At 39.7% G+C, this 11,042-nt stretch overlaps 3 non-coding genes and 2 pseudogenes across 3 annotated transcripts; all 5 read right to left on the minus strand.

Annotated features, from left to right (window-relative positions):
- Positions 1–349: 349 nt before the first annotated feature.
- On the minus strand, positions 350–513 carry LOC123986677. The gene has a single exon (XR_006828940.1). It is a non-coding gene; the product is annotated as a U1 spliceosomal RNA (small nuclear RNA).
- A 2,807-nt stretch (positions 514–3,320) lies between these two features.
- On the minus strand, positions 3,321–3,484 carry LOC123986675. The gene has a single exon (XR_006828938.1). It is a non-coding gene; the product is annotated as a U1 spliceosomal RNA (small nuclear RNA).
- A 5,179-nt stretch (positions 3,485–8,663) lies between these two features.
- Positions 8,664–8,827, minus strand: LOC123986676. Its single transcript, XR_006828939.1, has one exon. It is a non-coding gene; the product is annotated as a U1 spliceosomal RNA (small nuclear RNA).
- Positions 8,828–10,396: 1,569 nt separating this feature from the next.
- On the minus strand, positions 10,397–10,572 carry LOC123986684 (annotated as a pseudogene).
- A 30-nt stretch (positions 10,573–10,602) lies between these two features.
- LOC123986686 lies at positions 10,603–10,715 on the minus strand (annotated as a pseudogene).
- Positions 10,716–11,042: the final 327 nt, after the last annotated feature.

Consider the following 11,042-nt stretch of genomic DNA (forward strand, 5'->3'; position numbering starts at 1 on the left):
GAAGCACTGGAGTCTAAACATCAGATCAGATAGATTTGTTGTTCTAGGTTAAGGCCAGCTAAAGATAACCTAATAGAGAAACCTACAGGCACTAGGGGGAAGACAGAAACATAAAAGGGACCAAAAGAGGTCAGATTTGGTGTTGGCATTTGACATGTTCACAGTTTGTATGCTGGCACTGTATCTCCTCGGCCAGGCTCAATAAACCATGCTATGTTAAGTCTTCATCAGTCACCCGAAACTTCTTCACACCTCAACCTGGCTAACAACAATATCACTTCAACAGAGTGCACATAAAACACATTTCTATTGAGTCAAAATATATTTAGTTTACTATTCCACATGTTATCAGGGGAGAGCGCGAACGCAGTCCCCCACTACCAGAAATTATGCAGTCGAGATTCCCACATTTGGGGAATTCGCAGAGGTCAGCTCAACCGGAGTGCAATGGTTAAGCCTCACCCTGGGTGAACCACCTTCTTGATCATGGTATCTCCCCTGCCAGGTAAGTATGAGTTGTACAGATCAGAGGCGAGGGGGTGTTTCACAGACATACCATGCTGATTGATGGTGCTGACCATCTTAATTTCCAAAACCAGAGGCTATGGGGTGTGTGTGAATCTGCAGTACTTTAATACAGAAGAAACATTTCTGTATTAAGGCTAAAACAGATTATTTACATTTTACTTGACAAATAATGGCTACATTTCCCATAATGCAATGCTGTATTTCCACATCTAAAGCTAACCTAAAATCACCAGTTGTATCTATTTACCACCAACAAATGAGTAACAGCCCAACAGCAAGTTCAAGTGAGTCAAACCTGAATCATATTGAAATCAAAAGTAGCCTGATCTACCTTTGTAATTCAGAGAAAAGAATGAAACACACACACACACACACACACACACACACAAACCACACTTCCTCCCCCCCTCACATTTCAACCACTTCCTCTTTCTTTGTTCACTACTGGTGGGCAACTGACATTCCTGCTACTGCCCCCTACTGCTCCTCAGTGTGAACAATGCTGGCCATTTTGCAAAACAAGATTTTAACATGCTGTCTAGCAGAACACACAATACTGTCCAACAGCAGTCATCTATACTGTTGTAAGAGCAAAATATTTAGAAAACTATGTCAAACACCACCTTGATTACCAGGGACGTGTGCAAGGATCCCATTTGTGGACAGCTTGCTGTTCAACACAATCATTCTTCAAGCCAAACTCACCCAGCTCACTGTGCCAGCTTCCTCCCATCAGTAGGGATGCAGCAATTACCGGATTTCACTATTAACCACACTTTAAAATGTCACTGTTAATTCATCGTAAAGGCTCCGCTACACCAAGTGTTTCTGTTGCACAAAACGAAAACAAAGTTAAACGAGTTGTGCCGTGCTTATCACTGACATGGAGGCTACTACTGTACACTGGCTAAACTATGGCAGAGGGACAAAACTGTAAAGCTTTATTTCCACCAAAGAAACGGCTGAAGTCGGTAGTGTGGGAGCACTTCGGGGAGTCCAGCTTTCAGTGCAACGTTAACAAACAAAGCAGGTGAAACCTTTCAGACCCACCGCAACGACAGCACCGCTGCACTATGAAACCCATTATTTACAATGGCTTGTGCGTCGCCACGGCAGTCTTTCTGGTACAGTCCTCACACGTATTTCCAGGGGAAAAAATATCTTCTATTCAGACAAATACGGTATATATTATTCCAAGGATTAATTTTGCTTCTTAAACAGTGGCCCACAAATTACATGGTATTTATCCCTACTGTTACTGAAACAACTTCACAGTAGGGCTGCACAATTCGGAGAAAAGGTCATATTGCGATTATTGTGAACAATATTGTGATTCGATTATAATGGAACAAATGGTACTCTACTTGCTTAATTATCAAGGAAAATGCGCAAAATACTGACATTCTGAAATGTGTATTTCTCAACTTGATTATAGTTAAGCAATAAACAATATTTCTAAATAAATCAAAAATTTATAGAGTACTTTACAATCCAAGTGGACACAAAGTGCTGTACAGTAAAACAATAAACAAATACATAAAAGACACTAAAAACAAAGCTCAGCCAATGCATAAACCATACACTAAAACAATAAAATCAATACAACTAAAACAAGAAATGTCAACTTTAGTTTTCAAAGCCTGGCGAAAAGAGGTGGGTTTTAAGAAGAGACTTAAAAACAGACAGTGAAGATGCCTGTCTAATGTGCAGAGGTAGATCATTCCACAATTTAGGAGCTGCTACAGCAAAAGCTCGGTCTCCTTTGAGCTTGCGCTTACACACTTGACCTGACCTGAGAGAACAGGTGGGTCTATAGGGGTGTAGCAGCTCAGAGATGTAGGGTGTAGCGAAACCATTAAGACACTTAAAAGCAAATAAAAGAATCTTAAAATGGATCCTATGATGTACAGGCAGCCAGTGGAGTGAGGCTAAAATGGGGGAAATGTGCTCATTATTTACGCGTTCCAGTTAAAAGACAGGCTGCAGTGTTTAGTACTATCTGGAGACGAGCAATAGAGGACCCACTGACCCCGGTACCAAAGGCGTGGATTTCTGTTTCAAAGTGCTGCCTATAAATAAATGGCTTTATTTTGGCCAGTTGCCTCAATTGAAAAAAAGCTTGTTTTTATGACCTTTTATGTCCTTATCTGTCTGTCGAGCTTAAGGTCAGAGTAACCCCTAGGTTAGTGATTGTTGGCTTGATGTACTGACTCAAGGAACCCATATCGACACGGGGGGTCCCAGTACTGCCACCAAAAAACATCACTTTTGTCTTACTTTCATTAAGACTTAAAAAGTTAAGCCTTTATGTCGTCAAGACACTTACGTAACGATCCAACAGTTTCATTCTTTTTAAGAGGCACATTGATCTGACTATCGTCTGCATAACATGTAAATGTAAATTCTCCTTACTTGTATAGCGCCTTTCTAGTCTTTTTTGACCACTCAAAGCGCTTTTACACTACATCTGCATCACCATTCACTCACTGAGCCTAAGTGCTCAAACAGAAACTAACATTCACAGGCAATTCAGAGACAATTGCTGATGCTCCAATCTTTTTCCAATTCCTTCCCAGAGGTCCTCGCAAGGGGGAGCTCTAACATTTTTCCACAACAGCCACACTGACAAGGCTGCCTGCTTAGATTGAGAATGCACGCACTGACCAATGCAGACTATTTTAAAATCTCACATATGAACCCTTTTAATCCAGGTCACTGATTTGGACAACCCAACTTCTCCCAACAGCACATCAGCGGTTATATTTGCTTTGAGTTTTCATTTCACATGTTATCAGGGGAGAGCGCGAACGCAGTCCCCCACTACCAGAAATTATGCAGTCGAGATTCCCACATTTGGGGAATTCGCAGAGGTCAGCTCAACCGGAGTGCAATGGCTGAGCCTCGCCCTGGGTGAACCACCTTCTTGATCATGGTATCTCCCCTGCCAGGTAAGTATGAGTTGTACAGATCAGAGACGAGGGGGTCTTTCACAGACATACCATGCAGACTGAGGGTGCTGACCATCTGTAAATTACCAAAACCAGAGGCTATGGGTTGTTTGAGAATCTGCAGTACTTTAATACAGAAGAAAGATTTCTGTATTAAGGCTGAAAGAGATTATTTACGTTTTACTTGAAAAATAATGGCTACATTTCCCATAATGCAATGCTGTATTTCCAAATCTAAAAAGCTAACGTCACCAGTTGAATCTTTTTACCACCAACAAATGAGTAACAGCAAGTTCAAGTGAGTCAAAGCTGAATCATATTGTAATCAAAAGTAGTTTGATTCACATTTGTAATTCAGAGAAAAGAATAAAAACATACACACCAGACTTTCCTCCCCCCTCACATTTCAACCACTTCCTCTTTCTTTGTTCACTGATGGTGAGCAACTGACATTCCAGCTACTGCCACCTACTGCTCTGGAGTGCAAAACAGGATTTTAACATGCTGTATAGTGCAACATACAATACAGTGCAACAACAGTAATCTACAGTATATAAACACACACTATGTGTTATAATTAGGGGTGCAACTAATGACTATTTTTGTAGTCGACTAATCTGTTAATTATTTATTCGATTAGTCGACTAGGCATGATTATTTTTGCCAGTCCCTAACCCTAATTAAACCATTTAACTAATTAAATATATCTTTCAAGTGAATTACTGATCTCCAACACACAGCCTAACTAGCTAACCTTACCATTAAGTGAATGAGGTTTACTATTCAGAATGAACACCAGTATCAACGCCAGGGGGAAACCAGGGAAGACGACAAGACAGTGTAGGCTTCTGCTTTTAACTGTTTAAGATTTTTGCTTTGGAACTATATACAATAAAAACAAATTAAATGCAAGTACTAAAACCACAACTGTACACTAACAATGTAATGTCTATTAAGAACAATAACGCAACAGCCCCCTTTCATATTACTTCTGTAGTTTATTTTTCAAAAGTGCTTCTAAGTTTTTTAAGTGGAGAATGTTGTGTAGGATCACTGATGCTCATGATGTAGCATGTCGACGGTACGTTACTGAGCTATCTAATGTGTGTTACTGTTAATGACAGCAGCAAGGGCCAGTGTGATAGAGAGCTGCGATGTTGAGTAGCGTAGCTGATGTCCAGTTTCGGCATGATGGCTACTAGGAAATTAATCATGTATTGCAAGGACCTTGAAGTTGTTTTTATCAGGATCTTCAGCCGTGGACAGCACAAGAACATGTCTACTGGTGTAGGGGAATTCCAGCAAGCCAGAGCGCCTGGGTATTATGCTACAATGAGTTCTAGTAAACCTGGCAACTGAATCTGCTTTTTGTGTTGCTGTGTTTTCACTTGAGTACCACAATCAACAAAAGTGTCTCTCAGTCAGCAGCACTGGATAAGGCAGACCTATCCCTGTGGAAGGAGAAGGTAGTGGGTTTTAGGGGTGTAACAGTACATGTTTTCGTACCGGACCGTTTCGGTACAGGACTTTCGGAACGGTGCACATGTCCACCGAATGCAATCTTAACCTCATATATTAGGCTTGTTTTGTGTGTGGAACATAAATAAATTCTGAGTTTCCAAATCTCCGCCTTGCGGCGCCACAGCGCTACACAAGCAGCAGGCTTTAGCCCAGCCTCTTGCTAACTAATGACTTGAGCATCATGACCAGTGCAGAAAAGCCAGAGCTCTAAGACCCTACCTTATTGTTAAGGTCTTCTGTTTGAGAATACTTCGGTTTTCAGTGAAATACAACAACGGACAAGTCGATAAGACGAAAGTAGTGGGGCGACACTTCTCAGTAGTGATCGGGTATGTTTCTGGCAACACGTCAAACTTGCTAACTCACTAATGGTATCACACAAAGGAGAACGTCACTGCAACAAGGGAAAAAAAACAAAAAAGCACAGTGCAAACGCCTTTCAGCATTTAAACAGACTTTAGACTTCAGAAAAGGTTGTTTTTTTTATCTGAGCAGGCCTTCAAGCTGGGATTGATAATGCTCACAGACGGAATTAAAGAATAAAAAGAATGTTGCACTGTAATTATTATATATTTTTTATTAGCTATGTGGTATTGTTTTGAGAATATTTTATTTAGTGGAGAACTTGGTAGTAAGCTAGCAGTAGCATTTTATTTTTTAATATTTTTTATTTTATATAATTTATTTATTTGTAATTTGGAAGTTTGTTTAAAAAATTGTAAACTAATTTGGATGTTTACAAAAGTTCATAATAAACCAGCAGCAATTTAATGTTAGTATTTTTTTTCTTTACTGTAGTAAAAATAAACCGAACCGTGACTTCAAAACCGGGGTACATACCGAACCGTAATTTTTGCGTACTATTACACCCCTAGTGGGTTTGAATAGGGATGGAGCTGCTGTGATGGTGTTAAGGCTTGGGGGTGTCACCTAGAGCTGGCCTGAGTCATTTTTTGAGCTTTGACACTAATTAAGAGCGAATAATCGAAGCTTTGATTGATGCGTGCCAAACTGGGTTGGTGGCTGCTGTGCAGAGCAGGGGGGAACCGTAGCTGAGAGTCCAGAGTGAGAGAGTCTGATCCAAGCAGGTCCAGAGCGGAATCCGGAAATATTTTCGCCAGGCGGGGGTCCAGGTGGAGAGTGCACGGGATGAGCGGTGTTTCCTGTAGCGGAACTAAATCTAACACTTATTATGCAAAATTCACTTTTAACTTTAATTATAGCGACTAAATGCTCTTCTTCTACAATAGGCCTAATATAATTAGGCTTATTTAAATGCGTTCATTGTGTTGCTGTGTGTTTCCAGCCTACAGTTTACTGATTCATTTTAAAATGTAGGAAAATTTGACTGTTTTGATCTGTAATGAAATTAAGTAATTGTAAAATTAATAAACGCCATAACTTCCACACTAATGCTGTCATCACTCAGTTTAAAGTGCTCCCACACAGCTGAGGGCTTCATTTAGTTTTTCCTTTGATGTGAACTGGAGCGTTATGTTCACTGCTGTCGGCGGAGGTCAGGAGAGTGAAAAAAAACAAAACAATAATCGAATCTCTTAATTGAAAATCGAATGTGTACCCAACGTTCGAATATTCGGGTCCAGCACTAGTGTCACCACACTCCTTCATTCCAAATTATTGCGTTTACTTCCGAAAGAATTGAAAGATCTCCACGAGTGCTTTTTTCTTTATTGGTAAATTGCAGTTCTCCAAGAACGACAGTCACAAGTATAAAATGAGTAAGGAGTCTGTTTAAACAAATCACTAAACTACACCGAAGACTCACAGAGGACAAGAGAGGGGGCACGTCCAGCCAATCAAACCAACAAGGGCTGAAATGATTCATCGATTAGTTCGATTACTAAAAGGCACTGATGCAAATTCTTTGCATCGATTCTTCGTTTAATCCGTATAACTATATAGCACACTGTTTTGCACGGACATTTATTACTGTCGCACGTCGCGCTTACGCTGTGTACAGTTTGTCCAACGCAAAACAAAACTTATGTCACCTACCGCAACGGCACAATGGAACCTGATCAGAAAGCCCCCTGTGTGCCAGCGGACTAGCGCTGCAGCTAACGATGATTTTAGTATTCGAAGTTTCTATAGATTATTTCAACGATTCATCGATGCGTCATTTAAGAAGTACTTTTGCTTCGTGGCGGTGGTGCACGTTTATAGGTGATAGATATTTATTAGTCCTTTTCGGAAATTCATAGTGTGTCATACAGCAAACATCAGACCAACAACCAGACAGCTGCTTTACAAAAACAAGCATCACCTGAGTGCTACAAGTTATACTAAAGGCTCGTGCAGACTACACGACTTTCAATGTCAGCCGATGGCTGTGCAGTTCACATAACTTGCTATAACATGACGGCAGTCTTTAAGTCGTTGTGGCGTTCATACTACTTGACTGATCGATGACAGGGGGTCACACACACTACAGGAGTTGACAACAGCTGTGGCACCTGACGCTGGTTTCCAAACCACTTTTTTTATTTTTTTATTTTAATCAAGAAAACACACAACACAAGGTAACAGCAACTTAAGCATTTAACTGAAATCACGATTGATTGTTGAGTTGAAGGCTAGCCAAAGCAAGCTGCAATCTTCAGCTGAAAATGTACAAACATGCGTTTGCTGTTCTCCGATCTGTTGATGTTGTTGGTCTGATGTTTACTGTATGACACACTATGAATTTGTGAAAGGACTAATAACTATCTATCATCTATCAACTTACACAGCTGATCCCATTACAGGGGGTGGGGGGCAAGCAGAAGTACTTATTAAATGATGCTGTTAAAATCACATGTACAATTTATGGTGCAGGTACATAAGAAGGGGATGCTCTTCTCTTGCTTTTGGTGTGCAAGCAAAACCATACAAATAGTCGCTATTTGGCTACAAAAAGTATTGGATGAAGTACTGGTTTGACTGCAGACGTTTTGAAACTACTCGATACTGGGCTGTTCCAAGTCATGGAGTAGCGATACATACCCATCCCTACTGGGGTGGGCATCACTACTGATGAGCATTGTGGAGCTTTTCTTATATCCACAGCATCGGTCGAGAGGGGCTTCAGTGCCATAAAGTGAACAAAGACTGACTGGAGAGGGCAACGTGAGTGTTCACACACTGACAAGGTTGCTCTTCATTAGCCTGGAGGGTCAAGACAGCACTTCAGTGCTATGCCAGTAGTGAAGAGGTGGCTCAAGGAGGCAGAAAGGAGGAGCCTGCAGTGAAAGATTCACAGCTCTCAACAAATGTATTTATATGAATGAAATCAAAAAATATATATTCCAATCTTTGAAATGTTATAATAAGAAAATGATTCTGTTCTTTGTTGTTTGGATAAATTATTAGAATGTATAAATCAATAATGTAACAGTTAAGGAAACACACAAGTAAAAATATACAAGGGGCCAGTAAAACTCTGATCTATTTGCACAGATATGGGGGAAATGTTACGCTGGATATTGCCATATTAATTATATTATCACAGGTATTAATTTTGCTTCTTAAACAGCGGCACACACATGACATGATATTCATCCCTACTTTTAATGAAATGTCAATAGCTTCACAGCACTTGACATCACACCCCTAGTCTAATTTATAACATAACAAACACTTGCTTTGGGTTTTCATTTCACATGTTATCAGGGGAGAGCGCGAACGCAGTCCCCCACTACCAGAAATTATGCAGTCGAGATTCCCACATTTGGGGAATTCGCAGAGGTCAGCTCAACCGGAGTGCAATGGCTAAGCCTCACCCTGGGTGAACCACCTTCTTGATCATGGTATCTCCCCTGCCAGGTAAGTATGAGTTGTACAGATCAGAGGCGAGGAGGTCTTTCACAGACATACCATGCAGACTGAGGGTGCTGAACATCTATAAATTACCAAAACCAGAGGCTATGGGTTGTGTGTGAATCTGCAGTACTTTAATACAGAAGAAACATTTCTGTATTAAGGCTGAAAGAGATTATTTACATTTTACTTGACAAATAATGGCTACATTTCCCATCATGCAATGCTGTATTTCCACATCTAAAGCTAACCTAAAATCACTAGTTGTATCTATTTACCGCAAACAAATGAGTCCAGCCCAACAGCAAGTTCAAGTGAGTCAAAGCTGAATCATATTGTAATCAAAAGTAGTTTGATTCACATTTGTAATTCAGAGAAAAGAACAAAAACACACACACCAGACTTTCCTCCCCCCTCACATTTCAACCACTTCCTCTTTCTTTGTTCACTGATGGTGAGCAACTGACATTCCAGCTACTGCCACCTACTGCTCTGGAGTGTGAACAACACTGGCCATTCTGTACAATACAGTTCAACACGACAACAAACTGCAGCCTTCAAAATGATCATGCAGTTGAAGTAATACTTCTCTAAAACTGTTAAAGAGAGGATTTATTACAGGACTGTTATATTAGGCTGCATTAGTTTTAACTAAGTGTGCGTAACAAACTGGCAAATGACCAAGCTGTTGCTATGTATATGGTTAACAGCAACAACATACATTCTGTAACAGGATCAGCTGTGTAGATTAATAGATGATACATATTTATTAGTCCTTTTGGAAATTCATAGTGTGTCATACAGTAAACATTAGACCAACAACAAGACAACTGCACACAAACATCACCCGATGTTATACTAAGGTGCAGCTCCCCAACACCCAATTAGCTCATGACTGTGACGTTACCACCCAAACTCATGGCCCAACCAGGCAGAGAACAACACACGCACGCGTATACATTTTCAGCTGAGGATTGCAGCTCACTTTTGATAGCCTTCAACTCAACAATCATATATAATAATAAGTATTGCATCATCTGATCGGCACTTCTGATTGGCCTTTATAGAGACCACCGATCAGAAAACCCTAACTGAAATACCAAGTTGACACATGGAGTGGATGGAACAAGCCCCTATCCTCTTCTTTGCATCTTGTCAATTTTATATTTATATATTTTGTTTATTATTATGCACAAAGTCACTAAAGCAAATTCTTTGTATGTGTAAACCTAATTGGCAATAAAGCTAATTCTGATATCCATCAATAAGTAGTTAAAATGAACATCACTTTATTCAGCCATAATATTAAAATTCTGCTTACACCCAATGTATTAGAGGTAATATATATATATATTATTATTATTTTTTTACATAAAAGCTCTCCTTCTAAATAATGAGTCCAATTGGCTTATATTACTTGAATACACTTATGAATGCAAAACTTAATTACGATGGGGTATGTTGTAATATATTACTACATTAACTTGGATAAACAACCTGAATTGCACTGCCTTGAACAACCATTGCACCAAATGTGACCTGAACAGTGAACTATTAAGCTGATTTTATTTGTGAACATAGAAAGGGGGTGGACCGGTCCTGGAGATACTGCAATACCAGGTCGATGCGTGGAGTGGACGGAGCAAGCCCCTATTCCATCTCCCTGCTCCAAAAATCAATTTAATATATGGTCCCCGGGTAGGGGACGTATCAGATATTAAACTGATAAGAACAGATTTTTTTTCTTTTGAGAAAAATTTTATTGACACTCAATTCAAACATGATTCATAATATGTCAATTCCAAGTTACCTTTTAAAATACAACACGTAAATAAATAGATAAATGTTAAATGATAAGAACAGATACTACACTTGATCTTAGCCAAAAGGCCGAGAAGCGATACTGAGAAAATGTCAGGGATAAGGACGTGATTCCTCGCACCGGGACTCTCACTGAGGGGTTGGAACATAAACATTTTTTAAAAACATACATTTGAGTTAAGTGCAATGTACTAGACAACATAGTACATTTGACATAATGTATCACCGGTGCTATTTTGTTGCGATATTTATATTTAACTAGTGTTTGTAAATGCGCCTTCTTGTGTGTTCCTGAACACGTGGTACGCTTTAGTCCAATCTATAGCGGACGACTAGAAACAACAAATTAAATCAAATTTATTTTTACAGACACGTCAGATATATATTATTCTTGTATATTATTTTAAT

The sequence above is a fragment of the Micropterus dolomieu genome, linkage group LG17 (assembly GCF_021292245.1).
Source record: "Micropterus dolomieu isolate WLL.071019.BEF.003 ecotype Adirondacks linkage group LG17, ASM2129224v1, whole genome shotgun sequence".
In the NCBI taxonomy this organism is placed as follows: Eukaryota; Metazoa; Chordata; class Actinopteri; order Centrarchiformes; family Centrarchidae; genus Micropterus; species Micropterus dolomieu.